The following is a 7,216-nucleotide window of genomic DNA, read 5'->3' as shown; positions in this document are numbered from 1 at the left end:
TTTTTTTTAAAGATTTTATTTATTTATTTGACAGAGACAGAGACAGCGAGAGCAGGAACACAAGCAGGGGGAGTGGGAGAGGGAGAAGCAGGCTTCCTGCTGAGCCGGGAGCCCGATGTGGGACTCGATCCCAGGACCCTGGGATCATGACCTGAGCCGAAGGCAGTCGCTTAACCAACTGAGCCACCCAGGCGCCCGGCACAGACTGATTCTAAAATAAATGCTTGATGAGATTAGATTCAGAAGATATTGGCAAGACGAGAGCCAGTGAAAATCTCTTTCAAATAAATATAATTAATGAAAACAATAGAAATAACATTCAGTTGTAAACTTCTGACAGCAGTATGTAAAGTGTGTGCCTGTGTGTGGGTGGGTGGGTGTGTATTTCTGTTTGTGTATCACAAGCTCTCTTGTTATGTATGGGTTCTTGATTGGTGAGCACAATTGGCTAGAGGATGGGACTTTACAAGGTCAAGGTCACACATTCCACTGGCCACATAGAGGCAGAAAACTATGTCACAGTCATCAATTGCATCAGAAATTTTATACAGTCGTTTCATGGCCATGTATTCTTGGTCACAAAACAACTGGACAAGAGAGTTGGGCTGGCTCAATAATATTAATCACAGTATTAGGAAAAATAGGCATACAACTTTCAGCATAGATGCCATACCTTACAGGGCAATGATTTCCACTTTGTGAATGGCAGAATATACACAGACGCTCACAAATGTACAAACTCAACTGCATTAGACGAGAGAAAAAGCCCTACTTAGCCTTAACTCCAATATTTAGCTGAAAACAAGCATACCATAACTGTCTCTCACTTTTTTCCTAGTTAATACTGCATTAATATCAAAGTTTTAAAGAATATTAACATTCTTTTATAAATATACCATTATTCTTTGTATCTTTATTATTCATTATAATCAAATCAGTGCATCAGAATCTAGGGCTTTTCAAAATCTAAAGCAACATCTTTACATTTTGGCGTTTGGGAAGTCCATCGGGGGAAACAGTGCAACAGCACCGAGAAATGCACTCACGACAGTTCTGCCACTTCACACTGAGGGTCATATGCAATGACAAATGCTGAAACTTGCACCATAGATCAAGTTGGGGAAACATTAGTTCCTGACTATTGCATTTTTGCTTTAAAAATCTCAGCCTACGATCTCCTGACATTGCCTTTTCTGATCGAGCTATACCGATCCCATAATAAAGTACAAAACAGTGTAAGTTCCTCTGCAAACCCACTCACGATCTGCTCGACTTTGGAACCCAACTGCCCTCTCATCTTTCAAGGAGAATTGTGCTTTTATGGTATTCGTTAAAAAAAGGAGAAGAAAAGAAAAAGGTACAACGTCAAGTCCATAACCTCTAACGAATCACTATTTCCATCTGCAGCCTGGCAATATGCTAAAAGCAGGAACAGGAAGAGAAAACCCCTTCTTTTAATCTAAAACTCTTGCAAAACCGTTAACACAAACAGTGTGGATCAGCCTTTCAATATGCAAAATGGACGAAGGTACCCAATTTTCTTTGATAATAAATTAAATCTGAAGTAGTTCCCTATTGGGGACATCCGTTGTAATCTTTCAGTTTCCCTCTTTAAAAATTAGATGCTGGCTATCAAAGCACATTGGCCATGGGAATAAAATATTTATCTAACAGGTTTCAAGTCTCAACGACCACTTCCTCTTCTTGATTTTTCTTAGACCTTTATGCCTCCCACCTACCACAGTCTTCCCTCAACCCTATTGACAGCCTAGCTGGCACCACAGATAAGAAGCGAACTGTTTTTTCCGTGACCTCTAAGCATTCTACTCCAAGGGAAAAGCAACGTGGAATGCACACTCAGCAGGCTACGAGCCTGGAGCCAGTTTGTCCTCAAGGCATTTCTGCCATAAAATCTAATACTATTCACTGTGTTTTGCTCTAAGCTGATCCGTCCTCCACTCCCCTCTCTCCCCTTCCTGCTCTCACTCCGCACCTGGCTGCAATTCTTGACCCACAGGCACACAGCAAACAAAAGCCCGAAACAGCAACAGATTCCTTTGTTTTACATGCAAATCCTACCTCCGGTAGTTGTCACATCTTCCTCAAAAGCCACGCTTAATTTCTAATGACAGCGATCCAGTGCAGTCCTCCAAAGAGCCACCGGTAATCATCATTGCCTCGCGTGCCTAAAGCCTTTCTGGACCATTAATGTCACAACCCTTGCTAACTCATAGCTTTAATACTCTCTGCTCAAAATGTCTGAAAGAGTTTGGGAGGACAATAGGAGTGACAGGCACGCTAGACAGCCATGCTTGAAATTAGTTATCAGAAGCTCCGTGAAAGCTGCTTCACACTGTTTTTAAAGCGTGCAGGAGGTAGGATTTATTAGCCTATGATAGGCATGCTGTTTCTGTTTTTATTAAATACTGTAATAGGCTGTCTGTTAGCAATGCTGTGATAGGTCCAACATCACTTCCCACTGCTTTCGAATTCTCGTATTAAAAAGGGAGAGAGGGCTCAGACTTCCTTAGGAGACCGAGGCGGACACCACCCTGCCTACTGGATCAGGTCCAGATCCTCTATAACTACAGGGGAAAGAATTCCTTGTGCAAGTGCTATTTTTATGTGGAAAGTGAAGTTGGGAATAAACACTTTAGGGTTCCCCAGACAATTCTCTCACTCCCAGCAAGGGACTCCTGCTCTCCCCAGTTACAAAAAATAAGTGTCCTCTGGAGTTAGATAAGAGAATCAGTCTCCATAAGAAAATGTTCCTCATCATTACTGAGGAAGGATTCAGGGTATGCCTAGATGCCAAAATCTCAAATGATGTATCAAATGGGCTGAATGGATCAATGGGCACATTCATTATTTCAGGCTAACTTACAGAGCTTTGTGTTCCCGTTTGAAGCAATCGTGGGTTCACTTTTGACAGCAAAAGTGCGAAGAACGAAGGGTGAGTGGAAGGGGAGGGGGTGATCCATGCTGGGCAGTCATGGTCATGGAAGATGGAAGAAGGATTTCTTACCAATGGTCAGAGATGAGGCTGGAAGTGCTACTCAGAAAAGTTGCTAAGTACTTTTCCAATAGGGAAACAGAAAAAGTTCTTGGTAGTTCACAGTAACAGAGAGAATGTGTTCTGCTTCAACTACCTAGATTTTGTCCTTTTTTTCCTACTGTTCTTTCTCTCCTGCTATCCCAGGAGCAATAGTTATGTAGTAGTTGCTATGGAAACTGAGTGGTCGCTCCAGCAGAGGGGCTGAGGAAGGGCAGCAGATGGAAAGCGGACAGAAATGTACTATGGCTGGCCTATAGAATTGAAAATAGGGAGTTAATGAACACACAAAAACTACTACAAAACAAAAGCCGGAAGGAATGATTGTAAATCACCATTATTTAATTACTGGTCGTTTTGTTATCTGGAAGTACTATTACGATCACAGCTTCCATTATTAGATTATATGTAAGAACTGAATATCTGATAAAAGAAAGATACTTTTTTTTTCGCTTTTTTTTTTTTTTCTTTAAACTCCTGGTTGTCAGTTTGAATATGCCTTGATTGTATGTGAATTTTAGTTATTTCTTGACTGGTCACAATTTCTGCTCAGGAATAAAGTGTGATTTAGTGGGAAAATCTCCTTGTATCACAGACTATAAGCATGTTTCATTCTGAATGAACATCCTTGTAGTGGTTTCTCTGAAGCAAAACCCAAATCAAAAAATACTGTAATTTGAAATTCAATAACTATTTCTGCTCCCATTATGTTGGTAGGACAGAGGAGATTTTTTTTTTTAAAATTTTTCACATTCGCAGTTCCTCAGATAGGGGGGAAAAGATTTTTTTTTTTGTATTCCAGGTCCCAAACCTTCCACCAGCCTTGTGATCATGCAAAAGAAACTAGAGTTTCTTACCAGAGTAATTAAAATTTCACGGTTGTAAGGAGTCCGGGGAATTTTCGTCTTTAGTGCCTCAGTTTGTAATTGGAGTGACTGACAGTACTGAAGGGAGAACACAAACATTCCAAAATAAAATTGTTGGGAGGCCATTCTTCAAGATTTTATGCAAATCCTCTTCTTAAATAGGCAGGCATATCATCCAAAAATTTGTAATGGAAGAAGGATTATTTCAGGGGGAAAGGATTTATGATATTCTCTTAAAAAATGAGAGGGTAGTATTATAAATTGAATATCCCAATTATTTTTTTCAAATGTCAGAAAGTATTTAATGGCAACATATGACAACCTAAACACCATTAACAACACCATGTATCATTTGTGGGGAGGGAGGGAGAGAGAGAGAGGGAGAGGGAGACGGAGGGGGGAGGGGGAGAGGGAAAAAGAGTGTCAGAAAACTCCCCAGTTGAATATTTCCCTCCAATTCTATGTATGGTTAATTCAGGAGTAGCTGCTGCTCCTACAGGAGACAAATAGGTAAGATTTGGATCCTGGGATGGAGGGAGAGGGCTGGTCTGAGGGCAGGGATGGTTAGTGCTGCTTTAGCGAGGTTCTGTCCCTGGCAGAGCAAAGATTACACGACTTCTCTGAAGATGAAGGGGGATTACCGAAAGGACCCATCAGATGGGAGTGGGGTCAGGTGCAAAGTGGTTTGTTGGAGGTCCTGGAGGCTGAGCAGAGAATGAGGAAAGGAAGCTCAAGGGAGGGAAAGAAGAGGGAGAGGGATCTATGAGGGAGGAAGGAAGGAATTTCTTGAGGTGGCCTGATGTTAGAACAGGACACAGGCTTTGAAATAAGGAGGCTTGATTTCAACCCTCAGTTCTGTGAGCCCATTTGGGGTCTCGTGTAAAATGGGATGCTAAAATGGCTGTTGTAAGACCACCATGACAAGGGACATGACGAGGGAGGAGTACGGCTCTTCGTTAACTGAATGCTGAAGTAAGTGCTAGTTCTACCTGAGCAGCGAGAAGGAGGGGCCAGGAGGAGGAGGTGGTACAGTGGGAAAGAGGAGGAGTGAAGGAAGGAAGGGCAGGAAGAGAAGGAGAGAAGGAGGTGGGGCTGGGGAAGAGAATGGTGGGGGGAGTAGAAGAGAAGTTTTCCTGTGGACTCATAGAAGATAGAATTTCTTATTTGCTTTGTTTTCTGGATCACATGCCAATAACTGCTGTTGCATTTTGGTTCTCCCCCTATAAAAAAGTTTCAGATAATAAAGTGTTCGGAGCTCATATCCTTTTCAACAATAGAAAAACTTATGCTGAACTTGTTGAAAAGCATGTTCTACCATCTCGGAAACAGCTGATCTGAGGATTGAATTTAGTCGTTCTTAGCATCGCTGTTTTGGATGGTTCCCTGGAGAATGAAGTTTGGGGCAGCAGAAGGCAGGAACTGGAGTGATATTTCAGAGCTATATTGCCAAACACATTCAGCCGGAGTACCCTGTGCATCTGTAACTTGACAACATTTTCAACAACATCTGCTCTCTGAATGCACATAAAAAAAACTTGTTCTGGAGAGAATTTGTGTATGTTAACAAATATTAGGTGCAAAACTGAAGCCTGTGCAAGAGTGTTGTGATCACATAGGCAGAGAGTTTACAGTTGACACACACAGCCTGCAAGTGAAACCATTTAATGAATGGAACGAAGAATGCATAATTTCATTATGAGTCATCACTATTAAAAAAAAAAAAATGATAGATACATAACCAGAAAGTGTAGCTATCTGTTCCAGATACAAGAGCTAATTATATTTTGGAGTATATAATTTATGCTCTGAGTAACTGCTTTTCCTTTGTTGTGACTATTTTTCTAGGAACAACAGGAAAGTTACTGTAGAAACCACTTCCTTCCTGTTATATTCCTGTCAATGCTGAAGCTGACTCACTCTGAAGTCCAAGTTTAGATCCTTGAAAGAGGCACTCTCTAGTATAAACGTGAAATTTTGGCCCTAGAAAATAATGACAAGAAAACAGTTGAAGACAATGTGACATTTAAAGCACGTGTCTGATTTCCAAGACACAATGAAATGCCGTTCATTGGTCTACCTCACTTTTCATGAAGATATTCCTTCTGATTAGAGGTTAAAAAAAGTTCAGTAAGGGGCGCCTGGGTGGCTCAGTTGGTTAGGCGACTGCCTTCGGCTCAGGTCGTGATCCTGGAGTCCCCGGATCGAGTCCCGCATCGGGCTCCCTGCTCGGCGGGGAGTCTGCTTCTCCCTCTGACCCTCCCCCCTCTCATGTGCTCTCTCTCGGATAAATAAATAAAATCTTAAAAAAAAAAAAAAAAAAAAAGTTCAGTAAGGATATGATAATTTCTGAAACTTTACATGTATATATATTCAAACACATCATATTTGATCATCAGAACAAAGTTATTGGGAGGCAGGGCAGATATGAATAGTCCCATTTCCATCTGGACGACTGAGGATGAGGGAGGTCAAATGATTTTCCTAAGATCACATAGCCTGTAAGTAGGTCTTCTAATGCACAATCCAGTGCAATTTTTACTTCATGAAAGTTTACACTTAGCTCCGAATATTTGTCCTGAAATATTCAGAAATATAAGCACTAGAAGAATTTTTTTAACCTTTATAAAGTATAAATTGGAGCTTACTGCCATGTTTTTTTTTTTTTTCTTTCCATCTGGCATATATTCAAGCTGGGTTTTTCACTTTTTTGTTTTGCAGCCCTTTATGTTTTTAAGGTAGAGTTGGTAAACCTTTTAAAAAGATAAACAATAAATTTTTACAATTCTGCTGACTACAGAATGGACACTGAATAGGATTTCCTGTTAATGGCAGCAGCAGAACAGGACTCTGATCTATGGGCCTAGAAGCACGAACCCACCTAGTAAGGCCATGATTTGGATTGTCATCCTGAATTCTTTGATTGCATTTCTATCTGCTTAAAAATTAGAGAAAGGCCTGCAGAAACTCCTAGCCCCACCTTCTGTCAGCACTTAGTCCTTTCTGTAGGTTCCCGTAAATGACCATTCTGTATGCTTGTAGTTGAAATGGGAAAAGGAGGTAGACAATTATAGAATATATACCTCGATGAATTTATCTGAATTTTCAGAGTAGTAGAAAAACATGCCCTCTCTACCTCTCTACCATGCCCCCTCCCAGCAAACACAGATAGAGATGCCCAAGCCTCGCCCGGATGCCCATGAGAAAGCACTGGTACCAGCTAGTTTAACCAGCTTTCTGAAGCCATCATTCTTTAGCTGAGCCATTGCATTTGGCGGACAGCTTATTGGGGCTGCCTTTC

The 7,216-nt window shown here is 41.2% G+C and overlaps 1 protein-coding gene across 4 annotated transcripts in view; it reads right to left on the bottom strand.

Annotated features, from left to right (window-relative positions):
* Window positions 1-2,413, bottom strand: part of KCNMB2 (potassium calcium-activated channel subfamily M regulatory beta subunit 2) — a 230,461-nt gene extending 228,048 nt beyond the window's left edge. Inside the window, exon 1 of one of the 4 annotated variants that reach the window (XM_081829896.1) lies at window positions 2,080-2,413. The gene's annotated coding sequence lies outside the window, so the exon portion shown is untranslated. The remainder of the gene's footprint in view (window positions 1-2,079) is intronic. The other 3 variants (XM_081829907.1, XM_081829885.1, XM_081829901.1) reach the window with 3 other exon arrangements.
* Window positions 2,414-7,216: the final 4,803 nt, after the last annotated feature.

The sequence above is a fragment of the Leptonychotes weddellii genome, chromosome 1 (assembly GCF_054177405.1).
Source record: "Leptonychotes weddellii isolate Sample4059 chromosome 1, ASM5417740v2, whole genome shotgun sequence".
Taxonomy (NCBI): Eukaryota; Metazoa; Chordata; class Mammalia; order Carnivora; family Phocidae; genus Leptonychotes; species Leptonychotes weddellii.
Note: the sequence above shows the minus strand (reverse complement) of the source record. Positions and strands in the feature narration are given on the sequence as shown.